Source organism: Terrapene carolina, unplaced genomic scaffold, assembly GCF_002925995.2.
Source record: "Terrapene carolina triunguis isolate 2854851 unplaced genomic scaffold, T_m_triunguis-2.0 Scaffold26, whole genome shotgun sequence".
In the NCBI taxonomy this organism is placed as follows: Eukaryota; Metazoa; Chordata; order Testudines; family Emydidae; genus Terrapene; species Terrapene triunguis.
In genome coordinates, this window is record NW_020664377.1 from 3316274 (window position 1) to 3331843 (window position 15570).

Consider the following 15570-nt stretch of genomic DNA (forward strand, 5'->3'; position numbering starts at 1 on the left):
TATGAAGTCAAAGGATGCTTAAAGTTAAGCTTGTGCTTAAGGTCTGCACTGGATTTAGCTGCAGTGCTCAGCATCTTGCAGGCTCAAACCCCTGGAGAGATTGAGCCAGATTCATCCCTGCTCTAATGCAAGCATCAGTACTACAACAGAAGGGAAATGGATTGTGCCTCCTCTAGTCAGGGACTGCCAGGTGCTAATGTGGTCCCCCAGCACAGACTACAGCAGCCTCAGAGCTGCCCTACTTTGCACCCCATTGCTAGTGCAGAGCCTCAGAACACCACACTCCCTCCAATGCCTTTCCCTCAGGCCACCCCAGAACTCTCCCTGGCCCAGGAAGTGCTGCAACAAGGAGGGGGTGGAATGAGGTGGTTATTGTACTGAATTGGGGAATGCACGGGTAACAGGAGTGACCTGTAGTTCTCCAGGGACCTAATCTCCTGGTTAAAAGAAAGGAGACAACGTTCTAACTCGCTGGGAAAGCCCAAGGAAACACTCAACAGTTATCCTCACAGATGGTTCCAGGGTGTGCTGTCTGTAAGGACAAGTACAGTATCAAGTTACCAGCATGGAGTGACTGCACTAAGCCTGACACTAGGCCCCTCAGAATGGCCGGCGTGCGGTTTGTCTTTGTAGAGGACTGAGCTGACTCAGTCGGCAAGGCCAAGTGTCTCTGCATCATCACTTAGCTCGGACTACATACCACACGGTCCAGCCCCCTGTGGAAGATGATGGAACAAGCCCCCGGACTCTTGTAAAGGCGGGGAATGCTATGGGCTCACCACAGGAAAATAAGGGCTAGTGAAGGAGAGACTAAGAGAAAAGGGGGAAATAAAATCTCCAAAGAGGGAGCAGTTAAGGTTAAAATCCCATTTAAAAGTATGGGGGATGGAAATCAAGGGGAAAGACTGATATTTGATGTGTTGAAGTGAAACAGAGATCAGAGCAAGCACGGATTGAGGGAACAAATGCGAGAAGAAAAAGCTACACATTATCAATGAAATAAAATAACAAAGAAAAGTAGTCAAAATGTCCAGACCGCTAACATCTCTTTTATTGTCTGTCTCAGATACCATAACCATAGGACCTGAGAGCCTCACAATCTTTAATGTATTTATCCTCACATCACCCCTGTGGAGTAGGAAAGGGCTCTTAGCCCCATTTTACAGGAGGGGCATTGAGGCCCCAAGAGACGAAGTGACTTTCCTGAAGTCTCACAGGCAGTTTGTGGCACAGCCCGGGACCTATGGCTTCCAAGTTCCAAGCTATTGCTCTATCCTTCACTTGTTAGTTTGCATAAAGGGTTCAGAGATTACAAAATAACCTGTGCTCAGAGGTCTGAACCTGTGTTGGGTTGCACCTGACAGAAGTTAATTCTAATTCAGTCCTAATTTAAGCCTGAAGGGGCAAACAGCACCCTTGTACAAGGGATAGCCACCTGTCACACACAGTCCTCTGCTTGACACTCACCAGGCTGCTGTGTTTGGGTCCCAATTCACTAGACCCACGTGCTCATTAGCTTCCCTGGGTCTGAGTAGGCTGCAGCATTGTGTCTCTCTCCTTGAGCTCTCTGCCACATTTCCTAAGCATGGACTGTCTGTAACCCCTTCACAGAAGCAGAGCCCCACAATCCCCTGGACCTGTGCTGACCCCTCAGATTCCCCAGTGGCTTAAGCACACCCTGTCCCACAGCTCCAACCTTATGGATACTCTGGGTTTACAGTTTAACTCTTCAGGGACACACGATATGTGAAGGAAGCAGACACCTATACGCTTTATAAAGGTTTCTAAACACATTACTCTTTCCTCGGATAGCACAGAAGATACACAGAGCCAGACAAACATCATAAAAACATCTACATGCATTTCCCTGCCTCAGTTTTCTCACCATTCTGACGTATTCTTTGGGCTTCACTCTGAGTTCTCTAAAGCGTTCAGGAGCCTTCCTGCTCTCCTGCACATGGCATCTCCTCCAGAACATGGCATCTCTCTGGTCTTTCCTCCATCTCTTGCCTGTTCAAGCTTTTTGTAAAAAGTAAAATGGCTGGTTATAACTACCAGCCCCCTTGTCATCTGACTCCCTGATCAGCCTCATCAGGTCATCAAAATCCCCTACCAGGGGACCTGTTGCTTAGTCACCACCCCTAGAGTTAACTTGAGACTTGAAAAGTTGCTTTTCCCTGCATGGCAGCCAGCTCTTTTTGTCCAAAGGTACTCCATTTAATGGATGATCATCAAAGTTGAATGACCTTCCATTGTTAGCCCTGTGCCACCAACCCTTGGCATTTTAGTCCAATATGAAGGTAAAGGATGCAGGAAAGCAAAGACCAGCCTTACAATCAAATTGGAGTTTGCAGCTTCATAAAGACATATACAGAGCATTCATAATCTCAAACAGAAGTCATAAACTGAACATAGATCCCACAAATCATCACATCCATCTTATATTGTTTAATTTCCATTGCACAATAAAGACATATGGCCAAGTTCACCCCAAATACTATAGACTGATAAACAAACTTATTGAATTACTTATTAGCATCTTGTTAACTACTTCTTTAAATATTTTTATTTATTATTCTTTCTAAACTTTATTAATGTTTTCCAGGCTGTGCTCTCTAACTTCTGATTTCACTTTCCTAGTCACTTCCCAAAGGGTCTGTGATGGGTTGGATCACAGAAACCCCCTTTGGGACTGCCACCTGATGTGCTTAGACTACCTCTGAGCCTGTTTCCCCTGCCAGCTTGGGACTTCAGTGCCCTGCCTGGTTTGAGCCAGACACGCTTGCCTGCTGCAAACACAGACCCAGATCAGAACTACGTCCCCCAAAAGCTGCAGGCTTAACTGAAAACAGTTTAAGGAGTGTTCCTGTCTCCAACACCCAGATTCCCAGTTCCCAATGGGGTCCAAACCCCAAATAAATCCATTTTACCCTGTATAAAACTTACACTGATAGAGAGATATGCACAGCTTTTTCCGCCCCCTCCCCTGGGTATTAATACATACTCTGGGTTAATTAATAAGTAAAAAGTGATTTTATTTAATACAAAAAGTAGGATTTAAGTGGTTCGAAGTAATAACAGACAGAACAAAGTGAATTACCAACCAAAATAAAACAAAACACAAGTCTACACCTAATACGATAAGAAGCTGAATACAGATAAAATCTCACCCTCAGAGATGTTCCAATAAGCCTCTTTTACAGACTAGCCTCCTTCTAGTCTGGGTCCAGCAATCACTCACACTACTGTAGTCACTGTCCTTTGTTCCAGTTTCTTTCAGGTATCCTTTGGGGGTGGAGAGCCAGCTGAAGACAAAACGGAGGGGTCGCCCAGGACTTTATATAGTTCCTCACTTGTGGGTGGACACCCCTCCCCCTGTGTACAAACCCAGCTACAAGATGGAGTTTTGGAGTCACATGGGCAAATCACATGTCCATGCATGACTCAGAACTTTACAGGTGGCAGCCATTGCTCACATGCTACCTTGAACATCCCCAGGTAGACTCCTTATGTGGATTGGAGTCTTCCAAGGTTCCCTTGTCTGTTAAAAGAACAGGAGTACTTGTGGCACCTTAGAGACTAACAAATTTATTAGCGCATAAGCTTTCGTGGGCTACAGCCCACTTCTTCGGATGCAGTGGGGATCCTGACCGCAATACACTGACATGGGCTCGGGGTCTGCTATCCCCGGGCCACTTCCAATCTCCCCCTCCATGGGTACCTGCACGTCCTCAGCCTCCTCCACCGTGTCCCAGACCATGGGCTCCTCAGGGCACCGAGCGCTGGGTAGGTTGGGCGGCTCCTCTGGACCCTCGGCGAGGAGAAGCTCAGGCCGCTCCTCGGGATACCGGGCTCGGGGCCGGCTCGGCCGGTCCTCCTCAGGATACCGGGCTCGGGGCTGGCTCGGCCCGTCCTCCTCAGGATACCAGGCTCGGGGCCGGCTCGGCCCGTCCTCCTCAGGATACTGGGCTCGGGGCAGGCTCGGCCCAGCAGGAGCTCGGGCACCAGCGTCTGTCCTCTCCTGCGACCAGCGCCCAACTGAACACTGGGGCTGGGCCTTTATACTTCCTGTCCCGCCCCTTGACTTCCGGGGGGTGGGGACAGGCGGCGGTGACTCCGCCCACTCTGGCGGCTGTTCTGGCTCATCCCTCGCAGGGGCGACTGGTAGCCAGGCCGCCTCACTACAGGGGTGCAATGTCACAGGGTCAAATTCATCCTTCTCATAAACCCATTGACTTCAGAGCCCCATTGACCTCAGCACTGTATGAACACATTGTGAGAAACAGTCCCTGCCCTGGAGAGCTTTCAATTTAAATAGGCAAGACAGACAATGGGTAGGTCTGTACTTCAGAGGTGTGATTGCAACACATGCAGACACACCTGAACTAGGTTTAATCTAGGTAGCATGAGTACCAATAGCAGAGAAGCTACTTCAGCATGGGCTTCAGTGCGGATCATACAAACCCCACCCATGACCCTGGATACTTATGCGGGTGGCTATCCCACATTGAAGTCCATGCTACTCCAGCTTCACTGCTATTGGTACTTGTGCTAGCTAGATCACCGCTAGCTCACATACGGCCACACGTGCTGCAATCACCCCTCTGCCCGCAGTGTAGACATACCCAAATTTAGAAAGAAGAAACAAAGGGCAGAGAGAGATGGAGTGACTTGAGCTAAATCACCCAGCCGGTCCGTGGCAGACCAAAGGCCAGAGCTCAAGGCTCCTGATTCCTATGCTCGAGCCACTACCATGTAAGTGTTGTTCTGTAGCCAGGAAACCATGCCAAAAATAAAGTGTGTGTGGGTTGGAGTATTTCTGTTGCTGCTGTCATTTTCCATTACCTGGATCCTGGAGGAGAGGACAAAGTAAATAAAGCTGTATAACAGCAGCCAAAATATACAAGTGAGGGAAACAGGAATCAACTTTGGTTTTGTGGTGGCATCACCCCCCCCCCCCCCGTTTCTCCTCTGTTCAGCTGTACAGAATGACTAGCTTTGGCTTTGTAAATACTTGATGCAAAAATTATTGTCTTCTGCCTGCAAAAGCCAAGTTTCAATTTAGTGGAAAATAGGAAGGGCACATAAATGTGACCCCTGTAATTTTTTTTTTTCACACAGTTCCTCAACTTTACACTATTTATCTTGGTTTTCCTGCTTGTGGTTGTATTCGCCATTCTGCTGTTATTCATAGCACTTCGCTCTTTTAGTTTCTGTTCTACTTCATGTTTTCCCACCCCCATCTAACACAGGCAGAGTAAGAGAAAAAGGTCATCAAAAGCTGGAGTTTTTTATTAATGAGTAAGAGAACATGACGATACCGACAGGTAGTTTCAAGCAGGGTACACCTGCAATTTACTGAGTCATTGAAAAAGTCATCCATGTCTTAAAATGGCCGCCCATCCTCTGTTTTAATAGGATTCCCTTATTTGGTGCTACGGGATGCACTCTGTCGAGTATTCCAGCAGTAAGCATGCAAATGGCACTACACTGGCACGCAGATGTATAACTTTGCATTTTATATTATTTTTATCAAGCATAAAGCATGTGGAACGCTCTCCCTTAAATATAAGCTTTGGCCTGTAGTTCTCATGCAGGTGTCCTTTATTTTCTTAAAATACAGACGGTGACCCCAGCTGATTCACTCGTCATGTGTTATAGTGGCTTCCATTCAAAACAGTATTGAAAGTGAAGCAATGGATTTAATGATTGCTGTGGCTAGGGCTTGGACCTGGACGGTCAGACCCTCATCTTGGGGCCTATTTCCTTGGATTATAGCTCAGGCATAGTCAGTTTGGTCAAAAACGTTGACTAAACCTGTGCTGTCCGGCTGAATAATAAAAGGCAGCATCTAGAATTCAAACGAGCCTGTTCTTTATATGCTAGTCACGGCTGCAGCAGCTGTGACTAACCAGTTCTTGCAGACCCACTTCTTTATAAAAACGCAGCACAGCGGAGTCTAACACGGAAATAAAAGTACCATGTCCTGGTAGATCACCTCACCAGCTCACTCACAAAACCCCAGCAAGGCTGAGAGCTCAGATGACCAGAACAGTGACCCCCCTCCCTGCTGACTCTTGGGGAGCTCGTTCTCACAGCCTTCCTGCGTATCCAAAATATCTACCTATAAAATTAGAACAAACAGAAACTGTAGGTGCAAAGCAGCAAATTGTTGGAAGCAGGAGAGCTAGACTGGCATCTCAGGCCCTAAATCAGAGCTGGGTCCAAGGTAGGGTGACCAGATGTCCTGATTTTATAGGGACAGTCCCGATTTTTGGGTCTTTTTCTTATATAGGCTCCTATTACCCCCCATCCCTTGTCCCAATTTTTCACATTTGCTGTCTGGTCACCCTCGTCCAAGGTGCACTGAGTACAGCCTGGGTAAATCGAGGAGGGAAAGGGTAGCTGTACACTCCTTTTGCAACCTTTGAGTTCTGGGACCAGCTGGTCTCTGGTGCAAGCTAGAGCAGCTCAAAAGCTGCTGTGCCATCTCTATGCCACACAAGGCTTCCCCTTACATCAGAGGAATCCACCTGTAGACAATTAAGCCACCTTTCTAGCTGCTTTACGCCACTGGAGCAATGTAAAACAGCCAGAATGGAAGTGAGCATCAGGCCCTTCATGTGTATTAAGTGCACCCTCCTGGGGGGGAGGAGTTCTTCTGATGTCATGTTTGGGTTACAGGAACATTTCTGCTTGAGTACACCACCTCTTACAAAACTGGGATTCGCCCAGCTTCTGCTCTGTGCTACTTATTAAAGAAATGTGTAGGAAATAACATGCTTTCTATTTTAGTTTAATATTTTCATTATCCTCTGGACTGAACTGGGAAGCATAAGCTAGAATAGCTGTCACACTTGATTTTGTTTAAGCATGATCATGCATTTCAAGTGTTTAGAATAACGACTGTAAAATCCATTGGAACATTTGAATGCTTCAGCTCTGCAATGTTAACTTCCACATCTAAAATTATAATGTCATTTCTGCTAAGTGCACCACTGCTGTGAAAAGTGTTTTCTTACAACTTAGAGCCATGCAAATTGAAAGCCAACAGCATGACAGCTGACAGGACTGCCTTAGTGCATTATGAATATGCTTAGATTCCCCACCCCCCCCTTACCATTAAACTACATCCAAGGTGCAGCGACTAATGGTATCAGAACACAGGACTTGCAGATCCACTTGACAAACCTAATCACCTGAAAGTTGTGTATCCTGCTGCATAGCCACTCCCTGGCTCCATTATTTCTTTAACAGCTTTTCATTTGCTGTATGGAAATTGTGTTTACCAGCCCACACACAGAGTTAATATTAAAGTTCAATGAAATAAAGTTTCTAAGCAAATGAAGTTGACATTTATTCACTCAAACTCTTTCTTGGCATAGGTCAGACAAATGCGTCACTCTTTGTAAAAACAAGGGTCTACTCATCTAAAATGAAATGACATTGATGACCAAAGGGATTTAGAGCCTAAATCTCAGTGAAATTCAATGGGAATTGGGTAGCTATCTTCCTCAGGTCCCTTTGAAAATCCCAGTTGTTATTATTAAAATATTTGAGGACAAGAAGTTAATAAAACACAGTGTGTAAAAATCTTCCCAGGATCTTTACAAAATAATGAAAGAAAGAATGAAAGATTTTAAGAGTGGCTAAAGCTTCCAGCATGGCAGCTCTGGAGACTGAAGGGCTCAGAGACAGCTACATATCCTCACAGCAGGTGTACTAAATAGCACAGACACTGCCGCCTACAGGTGTGCGATGCAGCATAGACATATCCTCCGTCAGAGCAAATATTCTATATAGCACTGACATGCCCTCCCACAGAGCAGATATGCTATATAGTCCAGAGATATCCTCCCACAGAGCAGGTACACTATATAGCTAGGGCCCTACCAAATTCATGGCTATAAAAAAAAATGTCACGGCCCATAAAATCTGGTTTTCCACCCCCGTGAAATCTGGTCTTTTGTGTGCTTTTACCCTGATTTCATGGGGGGAGACCAGCATTTCTCAAAGTGGGGGTCCTGACCTAAAAGGGAGTTGCAGGGGTGTCGCAAATTTATTTTAGGGAGGGTTGCGGTATTGTCACCCTTACTTCTGCGCTGCCTTCAGAGCTGGGCAGCCGGAGAGTGGCGGCTGTTGGCCGGGTGCCCAGCCAGCAGCAGCGCAGAAGTAAGGGTGGCAATACCATACCATGCCACCTTTACTTCTGTGCTGCTGCCTTCAGAGCTGGGCGGCTGGACAGTGGCGGCTGCTGACTGATGGCCTAGCTGTGCAAGTAGCAGCGCAGAAGTAAGGGTGGCAATACCATACCATACCATGCCATCCTTACTTCTGTGCTGCTGGCAGTGGTTCTGCCTTCAGAACTGGGCTCCGGATCAGTAGCCACCGCTCTCCAGCTGCCCAGCTCTGAAGGCAGCATCACCACCAGCAGCAGCGCAGAAGTAAGGGTAGCAGTACCGCAACCTCCCCTACAATAACCTGGCGACCCCCCCCCCCACAACTCCTATAATTACAACACTGTGAAATTTCATATTTAAATAGCTGAAATCATGAAAGTTATGATTTTTAAAATCCTATGACCATGAAATTGACCAAAATGGACCGTGAATTTGGTAGGGCCCTATGTATAGCACAGAAATGTCATCCATCAGAGAAGGTACACTGTACAACACCAGCATATCCTCACGGAAGGCACACTACATAACACAACTGAAAGGTCAATTATTGGAATTATTCTACTATTAATTTTGTGGCACTTATAGAAGCATTTGAGGTATTTTTTTAAAGGGCCACTATCAAGTAAAAAATCATAAATTTAAAATAAGCCACTGCCACCTGAAATCAACTGTTCACAAACCAAGGTCTGCTGAGTACTTGTTAGTGGTCCACAGGAGCCTAGTTCTCCTCCTTGTCCCAGTTCAAAACTGGACTTCTCATATAATTAACATTAAGCAGACGAATAAGGGTTTCTAGGATTGGGTGCCAGGTTCTTACAGGCTCTCTCTCTAAGTGGTTGATTCAAAGGCAATTGAAATGCATGGAAAGTCATCCATTGACTTCAGTGGACTTTTACTTATGCCTTTGTTCTGTCTCTGGCCAATGTTTGGTTTACTCTGCTTTCTCTAAAACTATGGGCCAGTTTCTCTTCTCATTTACCCAGCTTTCATACTGGTCTAACTCCACTTGCTTCAGGGGAATTAATCCTAAAAACAGAATCAGCCCCCTACATGTTTTAGGAATTTGTTTTAAAGGCGTAACTTTAGCAGCTTAGGATAATTATGACCTCAACAAGGTGGAGAATGGCCTTCATTCTCACTCTCCAGATAGGTTTACAGGTGTCTTTACTAGCATAATTTACAAAACATGCAGAGATGTTCCAGCTTCCCCTCAACCTTGAGAAGGCTCGTTAATTGGTTTCTCAGGAATGGATTGTTATTAATTAGTTATCCTTCTACTGATGCTATACAAAATTGAGTTCTCCTGTACAGCCCTGCAGCAGGACTGGGATCCCGGGGAACCCGCAGGACCCACTGCCATGAGCGCGAGAGCTGGTAAAATGTATTTTGTTGCAGGTGGGACAGGGCAAAAAACACCAGACTGTGATAATTTGCGGGAAAACACTAAAGCTCTCATCAGTTTCTCTTAAATAGAATTTCAGCAAGATAAAGCAAATGTTTCTTTTTTTATAAATAAAGTTTTTAATACTTAAATTTAAGCAGGGGATAGAAAGAGAACTGATGTCTATTATGATGAGTTAATGTATTTTTACATGGCTAAAGCAAGATTTGTTTTATTCTTTAAGTGGTAAAAATTGTGTCTGAATCCATTCATATATATATATATACTTACTGACTGGGCTTTTTTTTTTAAGTAACATGGAGGCATCTGTCTCTCTTGCGGGATTTGCAGGATCTAAGGTTTTGCGTGTGGGAGCGGGATAAAAATGCAAGAAACAATGTGGGAGCGGGTGGGAATTGCAGGGCGGGTTGGAAGCGCGATTAACAAAATAGTCCCGTGCAGGCCTCTATTCTACTGTATTATAGCATCTAGGGCAATTTTTCCTACACTTCAATGGAAAGAGCTGATGAAAACAATGAAGACTATTCAGTGACATGCCCACTGACAGTGTCTCCTTGACTTACATGTTGATGTTTAAATAAAAATGAAATATTTAAGTAACACTTTGGTAGCGGGACAGGCTGCCTCTGCGGTTTGATACTGGGTTAAAGAGCTGGCTGTAATCCAACCCAAGGGTATAATGCTTGAAAGTCAGAACCATTTCTTAACTATTTGGGGGCCTGTGTGAAATGTGTTGATGATCTCAGGTCTGTTCTTGTTGGACATACATTTTTATGGCATTCATTGGCTCAGTTGAGCACAGGGCTGGCCTTACCATGAGGCGAACTGAGGCGGCTGCCTCAGGTGCCAGACTGGGGGGGGGGCACTAGGACCCAGAGTTTAGAAAATTGTGTCTGCTGCTGGTGCATATGTATTCTCTGTGCTCTAGATGCCCAGAGATGGTGGAGTGCTGTGCTGGAGGAAGGAGGGCACAAGAGACATAACAGACAGGTAGGAGAAAAAGTGAGAGGGAATAACAGAAAGCAGCAGGAGCTGCAGGGAAAGAGAGGAGGAGGAGCCTCTTATATACCTCTCTAGCACCCCAGGAGTCAGGACTGATTAACACCAACTTCTCAGGGAGCTTCCTGTTTCCTTCTGCTTCCCTGAACCCACTTGAGGAGAACAGGCAGTCAACTGAAGTAGTAGGAGCCAATTAGGCCCTTAAGACGCTGACATCTTCCCTCACTCTGGCCCTGCTACCAGCCTGCTTATTTGTCCCCTTCAATTGAGTGTTGCGAGCCACTATAGCTGGCACAGAACAGCAGTCATGAGTGAAAGAAGAAAACACCCCTCTGGGGCAGCATTCAGAAAAAGAAAGAAAGCAAAGGAAGCTTTTCTATCTAAGCAGGAAGGACTCTCCTGAGATACAGACGCAAATGTTCACGGTGAGCCTTCCGGCCCCAGTGACGATGTGAGTGGTGAGGAGATGCCTGATCTTCCAGTTAGTCAGAGTGCAGGTGACCTGGCAGCTACTGCAGCATCCATCTCTCCATCTCAAATGGATGTAACCATGCACATTCCTGAAGAAAAGTGTAGATCAGAGAAGACTGTGGTGGAGGCGCAAGAAACAGCTGCTGCTGAGTTTAGTTCCTTAAGTCTAGATGATCCAGGACTGTGGACCCACTTGAGCAGTAGCCTGAGGGACTTCCTTGTATTGCATGGGCCACAGCAAGTGAAAAACTTCATGTTCCCCAAAGACAATGAAAATAGAAGTTTCCATCCAACACATTACTGGCGTGAAATCCCCAATGGTGACAAAGTGGAGAGGCCATGGCTTATGTACTCACAAACCCAGAATGCTGCATACTGTTTTTGTTGCAAACTCTTCCAGTCTAATGTTCCAGCCACATTGGGTTCTCCAGGAACAAAGGACTGGAAAAATCTGGCTAGAAATCTGGCATGCCATGAGAAGGCAGCAAATCACCAGAGAGCATTCCATAGGTGGAAAAAGCTTGAGATGAGACTAAGGTTAAAGGCCACCATAGATGATCAGCATCAAGAGAAGATTACATCAGAGTCTCTTTACTGGCAAAATGTTCTGAAAAGGCTCATTGCCATTGTGAGAATGCTTGCTACCCAAAACCTAGCACTGCGTGGCACTTCAGATCAGCTGTATGTGCCAAACAATGGAAACTTCCTTAAAACTGTGGAGCTGATGGCTGAGTTTGATGCTGTACTCCAGGAGCATCTAAGAAGAGTCACCACCCAATAAATGTACACACATCACTACCTTGGAAAAACAATTCAAAATGAGATCATATAGTTACAGGCAACAAAAGTCAAACAGAAGATTGTGGCAGATCTGAAGTCAGCAAGATATTACTCTGTTATTCTGGACTGCACACCTGACATCAGCCATATGGAACAAATGATTTTAATGGTGTGCTTTGTAACAACAACAAGAGAACCTAGTGAAAATGTCCCTGCAATGGTGACTGTCAGAGAGCATTTTCTAGAATTTATTGACATTGATGATACTACACGAGCTGGTATGACAAATGTGCTTCTTAAAAAGCTGGAAGATTCAGGAATTGCGATAGCTGACATTAGAGGTCAGGGCTACAATAATGCTGCCAACATGAGAGGAAAGAACAGAGGAGTGCAGACACGGATCCGAGAGTTAAACCCTCAACCTTTTTTTGTCCCATGCAGTTCTTATTCATTGAACTTGGTGGTCAGTGATGCAGCATCAGCTTCTAGTGAGGATGCTGAATTTTTTAATGTAATTCAAAGTATCTATGTATTTTTCTCCGCATCAACTCATCAATGGCAAATTTTGAAGCAACATCTGGGAACATCCTCTCTGACACTGAAACCACTGAGTGCCACACGATGGGAAAGTCAAGTGGAGGTGATAAAGCCTATCAAACACCAAATTGGGAAGATAGATGATGCCATAGTTGCTATTATGGAGGATAATGCTATGACAGGAACTGTTTGTGGGAGAACAGTGGCAGAGGGAAATGGAATCACCAGAAACATACATAACTTCAATTTTCTGTGTGGTTTAGTGTTATGGCATGACATACTGTTTGAAATAAATTTTGTAAGCAAGAGACTCCAAGGCGTTCATCTTGATATATCTGGAGCAATGGAATAACTGGACAAAGCAAAGTCATACCTACAGTCTTACCAGTCAGATGAGGGATTTCAAAACGTTCTGAAGAGTGCACAGAAGATGGTGGAGGAACTTCACACTGAAGCTATTTTCCCACCCATTCAAGAATACAAGAGTCACTGAAGAAGAAGACATTTTGATTACGAGGCACGGGATAATCCCACAAGAGACCCCAAACAACAATTCAAAGTTGAATTCTTTAACCAGGTGCTAGATTGTGCAATACAGTCAGCTGAAGAACGTTTCATGCAGCTCAAGGAATACAGCAGTATTTTTGGGATGTTGTATGATATTCCAAAACTCTTCACTATACCTGAAGAAGACCTACACCAGCAATGCAGAGCACTAGAGACAGTGTTGACACATGATGACATGCATGATATTGATGTGAGTGATTTAGGTGATGAACTGAAAACCCTTTCCAGATACATTTCAGCAGGATCAGCTCCAAAGGCTGTTCTGGAATATATGTGCACAAATAAGATGATCACCCTCTTTCCAAATGCTTTTGTTGCTCTGCGCATACTTCTAACACTTCCTGTAACAGTTGCCAGTGAAGAACACAGCTTCTTCAAGCTGAAGTTAATAAAAACACATCTACACTCCACAATGACACAGGAGAGGCTGTCGGCCTTGCAACCATCTCAATAGAGCATGAGCTGGCCCAGACTGTGGACCTTCAGGAAGCAGTTCAAATCTTTGCAACCAAGAAGGCACGGAAAGCACCACTTCGATTATTCAAACAGATAAAAATGCCAGTGTTTACTATGCAGACAAGAAAAGTTACATTTGCTGTTCAGGAGTTTGAAAATTAAATGTTACTTAAAATTTTTGAACAAGGCATTTTAAGTTGTTAGTTCTCCTTTATTGGGGTAGGTAGCAGAGCAGTACCATGAGAGGAGTAGAACAGGAAGAAGGCAGAATTGAGACCTTTCAAAGTTTTGGCCCAAGTGAGGGGGCATGGAGGCATCATTTGAGCTCCCCGCCTCAGGTGCCAAAATGTTGTGGGCCGGCCCTGGTTGAGCATATCATCCGCATTCGTGGCACATGTGTTTCTTTTCAAACTATATGAAACACTGAACTACTGAATGTTATGTATGTAAAACCAGTATTGTATCCATGTGGTGCATTTCCGTACGCAGCTTTATAACAACTCAAATGTTAATAGGTTGTATTTACGTGAAACAAATGTTCCTTCTAACCCCATTCTGCTTTCACTCGTACCCAGGCAGCTCCATTGCTTCTGACTATGTAAGAGAAGAAAATAATTTGGTCCGTTAATCATAGCCTGGTAAATCCAACATGATGGAGACTCATGAGACCTTGTCCAGCTTTGCCACCGACCTGCTCTGTGTTACCTTGTGCAAGTCATTTCACCTCTCTGTGCCTCGCTTTCTCCTGAGCCCCTTGTGTGTCTTGTCTATTTATACTGTAAGCATTTGGGGGCAAGAAATCTCTCTTACCACGTGCAAAATAGAGCCCTGATATCAGTAGGACCCTCTAAACACAGCCATAATAAAAATAAATAAATACATATTAATAAATAATAAAGAATATAATAAAATAATGAATATAAATAGTTGAAATATTCCTAGGAATTTTTGACCATTTCTTACATTTTAAACAATAGGTCACCTCCTTTTTCAGAGCAAGTCTTCCCCACGTGCTATTTTCTGCTCTACATGGCTGCATTTTGTTAGAAATCATAGAATCATAGAACTGGAAGGGACCTCGAGAGGTCATCTAGTCCAGTCCCCTGCACTCAAGACACGACTAAGTATTATCTTCTAGACCATCCCTGGCAGGTGTTTGTCCAATCTGCTCTTAAAAATCCCCAATGACGGAGATTCCACAACCTCCGTGGGCAATTTATTCCAGTGCTTAACCACTCTGACAGTTCGGAAGTTTTTCCTGATGTCTAACCTAAACTGCCCTTGCTGTAATTTAAGCCCATTGCTTCTTGTCCTATCCTCAGAGGTTAAGAAGAACAATTTTTCTCCCTCCTCCTTGTAACAACCTTTTATGTACTTGAAAACTGTTATGTCCCCTCTCAGTCTTCTCTTCTCCAGACTAAACAACCCCAGTTTTTTCAATCTTCCCTCATAGGTCATGTTTTCTAGACCTTTAATTATTTGTCTTGTTCTTCTCTGGACCTTCTCCAATTTGTCCACATCTTTCCTGAAATGTGGCGCCCAGAACTGGACACAACACTCCAGCTGAGGCCTAATCAGTGTGGAGTAGAGTGCAAGAATTACTTTTCGAGTCTTGCTTACAATACTCCTGCTAATACATCCCAGAATGATGTTTGCTTTTTTTGCAACAGCGTTACAAAGTTCTCAAATGTCAAAGTTCTCACAAATGTTAGTATGAAATATTGTGTTACCACAAAATAATAATCAAGGTCACACAGAGATCAAAAGCACGTTTCTGGATTCACAAAAGAAATGCACACACTCAAGTTTGAGATGAACAATATTTATTGATTCTAGATTATGTTTAAAAAAAAAGGTTCACAGCTTATAGATAAAAATATCTGAAGAGCCTATTGAAAAGGGAACGTAAGAAGGGAACCAAGTGAGACAGCCAACACGAGGCACTTTAGAAGATGCTACCATTAGTTAAGGCACAAATGAATCACGCGCACAGAATCCCTATTCCTGTAAAGGGAAGTCATTTTTATTTTCAAATCACAGAGACAGACACGACTGACACTGTCCTGCATGTGACCACAGGAGACAAACTATAAGCTGTGAAAACTATTTGACTGTGGGGATACTCTGAAAACAAAATTACTTTGGCTATTTTACTTTTAGCTTCATTAGAGAGAGGGT